This window comes from Zootermopsis nevadensis, unplaced genomic scaffold (genome assembly GCF_977971745.1).
Source record: "Zootermopsis nevadensis isolate Lab colony 2312 unplaced genomic scaffold, Znev_1.0 Znev_ptg000022l, whole genome shotgun sequence".
NCBI classification, from domain to species: domain Eukaryota; kingdom Metazoa; phylum Arthropoda; class Insecta; order Blattodea; family Termopsidae; genus Zootermopsis; species Zootermopsis nevadensis.
In genome coordinates, this window is record NW_028259154.1 from 20,774,928 (window position 1) to 20,786,576 (window position 11,649).

The window sequence follows — 11,649 nt, forward strand, 5'->3', positions numbered from 1 at the left end:
TTGATGTAGGAACACAGTGGATAAGTAGACTTTTTATTAGTATTCATTCTAGGTGTTAACCTTATATAATTTTTGGCCTTTCATTTTTGCTGGGCGGGTGCTGGATAGAGCAGACTCCTTGGAACTCAAGGTGAACAGGATATAACACAGCTCTGTACAATCGGTGTGGGCCCTATGGTCACTTGGAGCTGACTTGCAAGGTCTGTCGGCAACAGCGCATGAACCAACAACCAGCTGACTCTTCTGCACCTTACCCAGCTATTCCTAACTCCCGGGGCACTCGCAGAATATTTCAGTTGAGAACGAAATTTCATGTCATTTTGAAATTAGGTTGTGAGACTTGCAGTTCTATTAAGGGTGGGGAGAATTTTGACCAGCGTATCTGTGATCCTCTGAAGTCTTTGAAGGCAGGTAATTAGTAAGGCCCGTACGTATTGATATGTTATCTCTTCAGGTCACATTTACTTTTTTGCTTTTAAAAATGTCGAAATCCGTCCGACATTAGACCATAACATGACAACGTCAGATTTAGATCTACGAAGGATCTGAAAGTTTAAACGACGTCTTTACAACTGAGTGGGAATCGACAGAATTCTATTGAACGAGACTGTCGTGCCCTAGTTCAAGATTGCATTGCGGCATTACCAAGAGAAACTGAAGAAATTTACAAATAACAACAGGTTAGCCGGCCTCAGTGCCGAGACTCGAACCCGATAACCCCCAATTAGAAAGCAGGGTAATCCTTAGGAAGAAAATAGTTGATGCTTAGGTAGACATACTATCTCTAATTTAATAATATAATACTTGATTTTTTAAAGTTTATCGAGGATCGTGGCTTACTGGAATTGAACGGTCCTGTGTCAGGTGTAGAGATTATGTAGAGTCGGAAATAGTAAGATAATTGATAAAGTGTAGGAAAGTAATATGTCACTTTGTAGTTGTAGCCGATGTGTTTATGAATTCGTAACAGGAAATTTCTTGTCAGTTGAATACATATGAAAAGATAAATGGAGTAGTTGATCACGCTATTTAACGATGCGTATTCAACTGCTGAGATACTTTGCAAAGATTATGATGAATGTAAAATAGGTAAGTACATGGTGGAGCTTTCTTCAAGCGCACGCATGAAGAGACTGAAGAAAACTACGACAAATTTAGAATACTCTTTGTTCTGCCGATATTTTAGCTCGATATCACCCGAAAGTCAACAGTGTTACCGGTGAAATTAGTTGCTTGTTGAGAATGCAATTCTGGTAGCTGTGACTTGACAGAATGCTTGAAACGATAACACTTGAGGTTACCCGTCCAGAGACCCTCATTCTTAAGGCTGTTGACATCAGTGCTAGGCTATTTCGTATGTTACGTGTACTGCTATTGGCTTCCCTCCAGAAGCAAGTGAAATTGGTATTTATGGATCATTCTTCACGTACGTATTCAAATATTTAAATGTTCGTAGGCTACGTATTAATAATTGCCATGCTTTGGTAAATAATTCACCTGAATTTTCGCAGATTAGCGATTTAGATGCTTTGTGTAAAAATTCAGGCGATATGGTGTCTGTTCGAGTATTGTTACTAGTTGCTTCGGTGTGCACCCTGCCTAAATGTCCTTATGAACTGTCAACATCCGACTGTTGTTTCAGAGTTCAGGTGACTCTTCCACCATACTTATGCTCAGAACTGTACAGGCCAATGCCTTCTCTCTTCCACAGGATCACCTTTCGCCTAGCTGGCGCCGGTGATACAGTTAAGGAATTTCACGCATTTGTGTTTAAATTCCTGGCACTGTTACGGACCACACACAAGTAAACGTGATGATTTGACACACCAGAGAACTCTATTTGGAAAAGCCCCGAAGTTCAGACTATCTTCTTTAAATGATATTCGCATCTTACACAGGGTTTAAATATATAGCAAAATTAAGTTCAAGTCCTAAGTATTCTTGTGGGTAGTTAAATATAAAAATATCGAAAAATATGTAAAATAAATGCTTTAATTTTATAGCCAAGAACGCAAATCGAGTAAGGGAAATGTATAGGCCATGATGGTTTTATAAACTAAATAATGCATAAGATGATATAGTTGCGTCATATTGTGAAAATATATATTTAATTAATTATTCTTGTCCATCTAATCACAATTTAAAATTTGAAATTAAAATTAAGATATTTAAATATCATGTGATGTTCCTATCGAAACATTCGATTAGAATGTTTCGATAAGAACATCACATGATATTTTAATTATCTTAATTTTAATTTTAAATTTTAAATTGTGATTAGACGGACAAGAATAATTAATTAAATATATAATTTACAGCTTATATATTATATATTAATATTGTAATTTACCAAATACCTTTAATATAACAAATTCTATAAAATTAATAAATGAAATCAAACAATTAAATTTTCATAATAATAAAAATATACAAATTTGTTCATTTGACATCAATAATATGTATACAAATATTCCAACAAGCATGCTACGAGATATTGTAAGAGATATTCTAAATAGACAGAATATAAATATAGATCTAATAAATGAAATTACAAATATAACTAACATTATTATTAACCAAAATTATTTCCAATTCAACAATGAATATTGGAAACAAGAAACAGGATTACCTATGGGAGCCCCCACCTCGAGCATATTATCTGAAATATTCTTACAATATCTCGAGCATGATTACATAGTAAATATATTAAATAAATATCAAATTAAATACTATAGTAGATATGTTGACGATATACTCATGATTTTTGATGGAAAAAATACAGACATAAAAAATGTTTTAAATGAATTTAACAACATAAATCAAAATATACAATTCACTTTAGAAAAAGAACAAAATAATAAATTAAATTATTTAGATCTAACTATAATACGAAACGAAAATAACTTCGAATTCAAAATATACAGAAAGCCAACAAATACAAGCACCATAATTCATGCCTCTTCATGCCATCCGAATGAACATAAACAGATGGCTATTAACTACTTAATAAACAGAAAAAATACATATCCCATAACCACAGTAAACAAACAAATTGAATGTAACACAATAAAACAAATTCTAATAGAAAACGGATATAATAATTATGAATTAAAACCCAAAAATAAAATAAACAATATAAACAACATAAATGAAGATGGAAACGAAAATAAACAAAACAAATGGGCCACATTCACATATATAGGAAAAGAAACCAAATATATAACAAAAACATTTAAAACAAATAACATAAAAATAGCATTTAGAACAAAAAACACTATAAAAAACATCTTGAAACAAAAACCACAAATAGACACAACAAATCAATACGAAAAACCAGGCATATATAGGTTAAAATGCAATGATTGCCCGTTAACCTATATAGGCCAAACTGGACGCACCTTTAATCAAAGATATAAAGAGCATATTACAGCAATAAAACATAATAAAGACCATTCAGCATATGCAAAGCATATATTAAACACAGGACATTCATACAACAAAATAGAACATACAATGGACATTATAAAAATAATACAAAACAAACGACATAGAGACACCATAGAGAAATATCATATACAAAGAACACATAAACAAAACCTTGCACTAAACGACAGCAACATTTACACGAACAATCCGATATTTAACATTCTACAGTCCATTGACCCAACCCCCTAAACAACTTTCACCCAATATATATAGCCACACACGATACCTACAACTCAGTTGCTGTCTGCCATTCAATAACAACGGACACGCACCTCACACACAATCCGGTATGTTATAATACTTTATATTTTGTGATTGTATTTCTTTTGCTTGTATTACGATATATTTGAGTAATTCCTTAAAATAATATAAAATTAGAGTAATATTATTCCATTTCCTATGTCGGTAGCCAGAATCACGATATGAAAATTAAAATTGATTTTGCAGATATAGGCACCCAGACGCGTCTCCAAAATTAAATGAAAGAAGCCTGGAGATGTAATAAAAACGGATAAAAACATAAGCAATATAAGCAGAGCAACAGATACACCAGATTTTAATTTTAATTTTGATAGACCTGACGATGATAGAATTGTATATCGAAACATGTCGTCAATTTTAAAATGTAACAATTTTATGTGAAATTTTATATGATTTTAACAATAAGCTTGTGTAACGACGGAAAATAAAAGTACTGTAAATATATAATGCATGTTGATAAAAATCATTTTCGTTTTTTTTCTTATTTGACACTAGTTTTCTTCCATCTTTGTCTCCTTTATAGTTTTGTTCTTTCTCTATTTCATTCTCTGCCATTCTCTTTTTTTAAAAAAGAAACTTGCATACCTTGCAGTGTATTAATATACAAAAACATGCATACAAACAAAACTGTTTACACATTAAATAACACTTTGTACCAAACGCGTTTCGACCTCAAGAGGTCATCATCAATGTAAAAAACATTAATTCATTAGTCTGTCTATTAAAATCATACAATTCATGAAACGATGGTTTGTTATAAAACACTTTAAAAGGTCGCACTTTATAAAACCAAACTTCATGTAATACTACACTGAACGTTTAAATGCACATGAGTTTGTGTATTATCCAAATTGAGTTACTCAGCTTAATGTCCACTGGCCCAAGCGCCACAAAGTGTTATTTAATGTGTAAACAGTTTTGTTTGTATGCATGATTTTATATATATTCTTTTCTTTACTGTACTCTTCATTCTTGTTTGCTTGTATCCTTTCTGTCTAGCTTCTGGTAGGAACTTGCTGCTGAGATGACGAAAGAAAATGTGTCTGTCCGTCTGTCTCTCTGGGCATTAAAGTGAAACTCACACATGATAATATTCCTTTAGAGTAGGTGTACATTTTAACGTAATTTATTAAAAGGTTTCAAATTATATACGAGTAAATTATGACGACTGTAACTAATTTGGTCCTTAAAAGGCACGTGATTATACCAGAATCTTTACGAATTGCAGGTATTAGTGTCTTGATAATGTAATAGTGGCTAGTAACGAGACATGAGTATTGCCTTACAGATTTTAAAACCTTATTGATCTTAGTAAGACCTCTGTTTTAATTTTGTTCCCTTATTTCGTTGCAACTGGAAGACTGGTACGTTGAAACTCATGTAGCTTAGTTTTTATTGGATTCAACCTCAAGGACTCCAGGCAAGCAGTTCTCTGTATTGTTCCTTCCTGAAGAAATGCGTGTCCCAGCGTTGTTCAGCCACCACGAAAATTCGCGTTATTGATTCACCGCCCCTTCTTAATGTATTCAGACCGCCTCACAATATCATCTCTTCTTTCCCATGCACCACAAGGCAGAAGAGCTGGTTAATGGTTACAAGGTTCACCAAGGACCAGATAAATTGGAAACAAGTAAAATGCAAAAATGCGGTACCCCTAAATTGATAAATGTGTGGTTTTAAAGTAGATGGAGAATCAAATGTATTAGAAACAGATAGTATTCAAAGTCTTTAGTCCTTGTAAAGGGAAAGAAATAATAATATTTATCATGTAGGCATTAAGGGATGAAGTATGAAGATTTCTGTCTTCTGGGTTATTGCGCTGTGTAGTCTGGTCGATGAATCGCCCTGATGACGGAGGCAGTTTGACCTCTGAAACGTTCATAATCACCGCTGTGAAAACCTCAAATCTTACACGGATGAAGTATCAGTTTACACACTGAACAGTAACAGGTGTTTCCTAAGTTTTTACTCTTGACACGATTTTGTAATGAGCCTAGATTTTGCCATCTTCGTGCCCTCCCCCCCTCCATAAGTAAATATTCTGTCAGGGCTTGGGCTGAATTTATCTGACTCAGGATAGGATTATTGCTGAGCTGTTGTAAATATGATAATGAACCGTCTGGGTTCATTAAAGGCGGGTAACGTCTCTGCTACTTGATAGACTTATTAGCCCATAAATTAGGGCTTCACTCCATTGCATTAGTTATATGCAAATACAATAAACATCAAGTTGTTTATAATTCTTCATTTATTAACTTACAAACGATTCTGATTTGGCGACTGTTTCGTACATTTAATTTTATCTTAGTTTCCAGATTGCAATTTTGTTTTGCTTTGCTACTTTGTAAGAACCCTATAGTTGAACCAATTGCCATGTTATTAGTCCATTTAGCTGTCACTCTTGTAGAGGTGCTTTGTGTCGTAGTGACAAACTAAAGAGGATCGATTCCTCTACAAGTGTTTGATATTGTGGTGTTTACAAGCAGATGAAGGGCACAGGATTGCTAGGTTAGGTTAGTTTAGGTTCAAGTGCATTTACAAAACCACTAAACAAGTAAACGATTATTGTCAACCATCTAGCAGGAACATATGACAGTTACACTGTGTACTTTGTTCTATAGTACGTAGTGTAAATCGGAGGGAAATGTATTTATCCTTATTTCCATGTTTAATACACGATAATTGTCAGGTCACAGGGTTTAGTAAATGCATTTAAAGAAATTTAATCTCTTATATTCAATGATACAGAAAATATAAATTACAAATAGTTTAAATTATGTATAAAATTCATTATAAAATTTTAACGGGTATTTAGGATACTATGTTTTATGTTACACATGAAATGTGCAATTAATATATTCTGTAAAATATTCAATGACCAATGTGTAGACCTGACCCTACTTAAGCTGCAAGATGACCATAAAGAGGTATATTTTATTGTTTTTAATAACATAAATTATTATGTACGAAAAGAAAATACAGGCTATTAAACATTTTTATGAAGTAAGGGGCCTAAAGCTTCTGTATGCTTACCCAGTATTTTGGACATGATTTTCGTTGAAAAACACCATTAGTATATAATATAATTGTCGAGGAAAAACATAGGATTGCAAAATAAACACATTTTCAGTAGTGGTGGGTGTCCTTTAATAATATCTCATTGGTAACGAAGAAAGGGCTAATTAATCAACTAACTCCAATTCTTGCGACAGCTATAGTAATATTGATTGATTGCTCATGTTTTGGACAGTCAGTGCTTTTGTATTTTACGGTTTAGCCAGCGTTGTGGTACAGCAGGATGCTGATGATATTTCACTTTTAGAAGAGTTACATTAGTCCCAGTTTCAGTGTGGATTTTTTGGTAATGGAAATAAATAGACACAATCTCCATTTCTAACGGAACGAACTGTTAAAACGAGCGGTGTTGTACCTAAAGGTACGCCCTTTCGTTGTCGGCTGGTTGACTGAGAGAGTGGTTTTCTGTTTATTGTTTATAACACTGTTTAAAACTAAATGGCTGGCTAAGTTCCTGACTGGCTGAATCGCCAGGTAACCGTGTTTAAGGGTGGAGTCAGTGCCCAGTCGAAAATACTGAGAATGTAAAAACCGTGTTTAAGTGAGTGTAGCAATTTTACTAAATAGTTGTCCAAATAGGGTTATTGTCCTCTTTGCTTTAGGCATCTGTACACACGAATGTGTACCAAATAATAGTTATCTTCTGTAGCCGTAAAACGTTCCTTAATAAAGGGAAAAAATTAAATTCGTGATTAAATAATAAAATCACACGTAGACTATATGTGTAAAAATACATTATTATTATTATTGTCCCCCATCCTCTAAGGGACAGTGGGGTAAGGAATGAAGATACTAAAAAATATATTTTTTCTTGAATTTAAGCAGGGCTTCTTAAATAGTAAATTTGTATTCACATAATGTACATTATGAGTGATAACTATCAATAGGAGTTATATTGGAAAATGTATGAAACTAAAAGAGATTAATAAGAGATGAATAGATGAAATTGTGTAATTAAGAATGTGGTAATTGCACACATATTTTTGTTAGGGCAATACAGTTAACTTTACTGTAAGCTTGGCATAGTAAGATATGCAGATTTATGATGAAAAAACCTCTTAGCAATGAGATTGCTTAGCGTACAAGATTAAGATCTGATTCAAATAAAATTCTTTTATCTGAAATTCGGTTTGGGTTTGTTAGCGTCTCGTATCGCTAAACTACGGCGAAATATTGCTTCAAACCATAAATGATTTTTTTTGGAAATTTTCATGCTATTTTAATGTAATTATTACGTAATAGTGCGGTTTCCTTAATTGCCAATTAATTGGTACGTTTGTTTTCACACATCGTTGAATGCACAGTACTAGTTAGTTTCAACATAGGGTTAATACAGCGACTACAATACGGTCATTATCATCCTTACCATACTTCTGCATTCCAGCTAAAATATCCCACCTGTTTATGTTCTTACTTTTCAGTTGGTATAGCTGCTACAGGATTCCAGGAATCTTTCCTTAATTTGAATTAAAATAGCTACTACAGGACTATCATACATTTTTCCTGCTTTCATCTAGGTTAAAATACCTACAACAGACCATCTTAATTCTTCTTTAATTATGGTTATGATATCAGTAAGAAGTTTCCAGGACTGTCTTTGTCTAATTCTAGTCAAAGTGGCGACTGTAGGGCCCATTTTACCTCCATGACCACCGCATTTTCTTTATTACTCTCCCTGTACTGGAATGCATTGTACATTGATCACGCTTTATCATCTACACCTTAGCATTCAGAGGTGACGCTTAGCAAATGCCAGATGTCTGCTTCAGCTTAAACAGCTGTTTCGTTTCTTATTCGGTAACTTCAGAAAGAACCTGTTGTGGCTCTCCGAATCCGTTGACCACTTCAGATCTTGTGTTTTCCATTGTTTACTTAGTCTGAATATTAATATCCGATTAAGCAATAAATGTTCTGCTAGGTAGGATTTGAGGTTTTCACGAAGGTGAGTCTGAAGTCGTATGGGTTCTTGAGCCCTGTGTACTGGTAGATGTTTACCGACGTTTTAGAGGTCCATGCTGCCTCCATCATCAAGGCGGCAAGGACCTCTGAAATGTCGGTAAACTTCTACCAGACCACGCGGCGCAACAACTCAGGAGACAGCCATCTTAGAATGTTCTGGCACTTGGCGTTTCAAGAAGATCGTAGTAGAACAAATCAGATATTGTTTAACATGAGCCTATAATGCAATTCAGTCACTTTATTTAATGTGTCGTATAAAAGTCTTTGAGGAACCGGTAGCCAGATTCAATTTTGTAGCGGTTTGTGAATGTTGGTGATATTTCTTTGACAGAAGAAATAAATATTCTGAAGCAAAATATTCACAATGGTAATAAGGAAAGAGATTAAATAATAACGAAACATAAAAATAACATGGCTATGTAATTAATCTCTGACAACGTTACCGTGAAGGTTGAACATCGGGTGAATGACAGTGACATTTAACACCGACCGTTGTGAATGAGTGGTTAGCATCCCTGCTTCAAATAAGAGAGGTCCCGGTTTTAATTTTCGGTATGAAAACAGCATAGAACGCACTAGGAAAATATGTTTATTCGTTGAAACATTCTGTGCCTTTCCACTCCATTAATCAAAGCCTCACTTATTGAAAATATTAATTCTACATATGTGTCTTTTAAAATATATGTAGATCTTAATAGACTAATATTTTGTTGATGAGGTGAGGATGATAACTGACAGTTCAACCCGAAATAAAAAGATCAACATAAAGTACATGTTAAATATTTAAATGATTAGGCCATAAAACATAGCTCGCTGCTGAAATGCCTGTTACTTCATCCTGAAACAGAATTTACCGCAATGGCATATTTTTGTCAGTCCAGAAATAGAGGGGCACTCCGATTCAGTAACGGAGACATGAACTCTGATCTGCTCCTTCCTCCATCTTCCTTTGTATGCTCTAGTTATCTTACACATGCCGATGCTAATGTATACTAACCGCCTTTTACTTTGTGTACTTAACTGACCTCTATGTGCCGTTTCTTTTGTGTACTGTGTCTACCGGTTCCTTTCTATTACATTTCAGTATTTCTTGTTTACATGTTTATTCAAACGGTGCTCATTTGGTGGCTTATGTGTATATATTGCATTTTCCTTCGTATTCGAGATAAAAGTGCTGTAACCAGTACAGGACTTTAGTAAACACATTTTTAATGTTTTGAAGGAAACTTTGAAACAGTGATGTAACACGTTTTCACCTCAGATATTTATTACGAAGATCATGGAAATAACATGTCACGTACTTCCTCGTACCTGTTAGTGTCAGATGTCTACTGCATTATAAAAGCCTATTGTGCTTCGCCAATGTCGTTACTATTATTATGACTATTGTCATTGTAATTATTCACTGATGCCCCACCCAGTCTATCTGACGGGTACCAGGATCGTCCCCCCCCCCCCCCGAAGTTAACAATGCGTGCAGATATAAGCTTACTTTCACTTCTCATACATCTTCATGAAGCGGTTCTGAAGTACAGGATCAACCTTAACTTTATTTTAAATATTACAATTATTATCCGAAATTCGTCAGCAGAATCTCGGATAATTTGCGAAAAAATGTATTCAGGATATCCAGTAGTGTAACCGAAAGCCGAAATGGGTAGTGACCTGCTTTGTTTCTGTTTCGATTTTGCTGTTATGTGTCTTCATCAGAAACATTACACAGTGCCTGGTATTATGTACTTAGATGCTATTGTTATTTAACTGCTGTTTCTTAGTTCTTAATTAGTCCACTTATTTACTAATATATCAAGATGGCCCGAACTTAATTGATTGCAAGACAAAAAAGATAAAATTATGGTAGAGATAGCAGCTCACTTGAAATTAATAGCAGGAGATATCAGATATTGGAGTTCTTTGTGAGTGGTTATAAAACTGTTATAAGGCTAATCTTACAGCATCAGACTGGCGAAGATCATAAAATGTGACGAAGGGAAATAAAGAAATTTATCACTATCGTTGGTGGGCAAATAATTTCTTCAGTCAGTGTAGACAGAAATGACAAGAGTTTCAGCTTTGGGTTACAACACTGGGGCACAGATAAACAAGAAAAATGAAGTAACAATTTTGGTGTGTGACTGTAGTTCCCATGCATCTGAACTTTACCATCACATTTCCAAACGATTTATGAGGTACTCTTATCCTTACTGTCTGTTTATTGTGAGAGCAAAATTCAAATTATGTAAGATTTGAAATTTTCACCTTCATATTGTCTTCAAATTAATGTTTATGATTTGTAATTAATTGAAGCGAAAAACATCCCAAACATAAGTTGTGGTCACAATTAAGATTGCTTTTTCTCGTTGTGTACATTTTATTCCAAACAAAATTTCTTGCAAATTTAATTATCGCCTTGCGTTGAATGGGAACTGATAATCATAGCTTTCCACAGTGCCAATCTTGTGCATTCGTATCTCTTCTTTTATCAACTGTCATTGAAATGGAGCGGCCAAACGAACGTTTCGCGACGTTTGCCCTTGACAGCAGTTTCTCGTTCCTTCGCTAATTGTGCTGCATTATGGGAACCAAATACACAGCAGTGTTTGTTATCACAGGTCTTATATATTCCTGGCTATGTTGGTACGCTGGAAACATTTTCATGGATGGATTTTCTGAATACAAATTACATGGGCCCAATGGTTCTGACGTCATCATATCGTTGCACTTTCCGACGGATGAGATAAATACTGCATGGCTGTTTATGTATTTATAACGTTACCTGCTTTCTTCCTGTAAGGCAACTTTAGAGTAAAAAAAAAATTGTAGTGTGGAAAAAGTTGCAAATCCAATTTCGTTGTTTGGCTCAATCCC

General features: G+C 34.4%; 1 protein-coding gene across 3 annotated transcripts in view; it reads left to right on the top strand.

The window, feature by feature from the left end:
• The window catches only part of Gycalpha99B (guanylate cyclase 1 soluble subunit alpha 2), a 332,598-nt gene that overhangs the window by 136,284 nt on the left and 184,665 nt on the right, over positions 1-11,649 (top strand). The window lies entirely within an intron of this gene.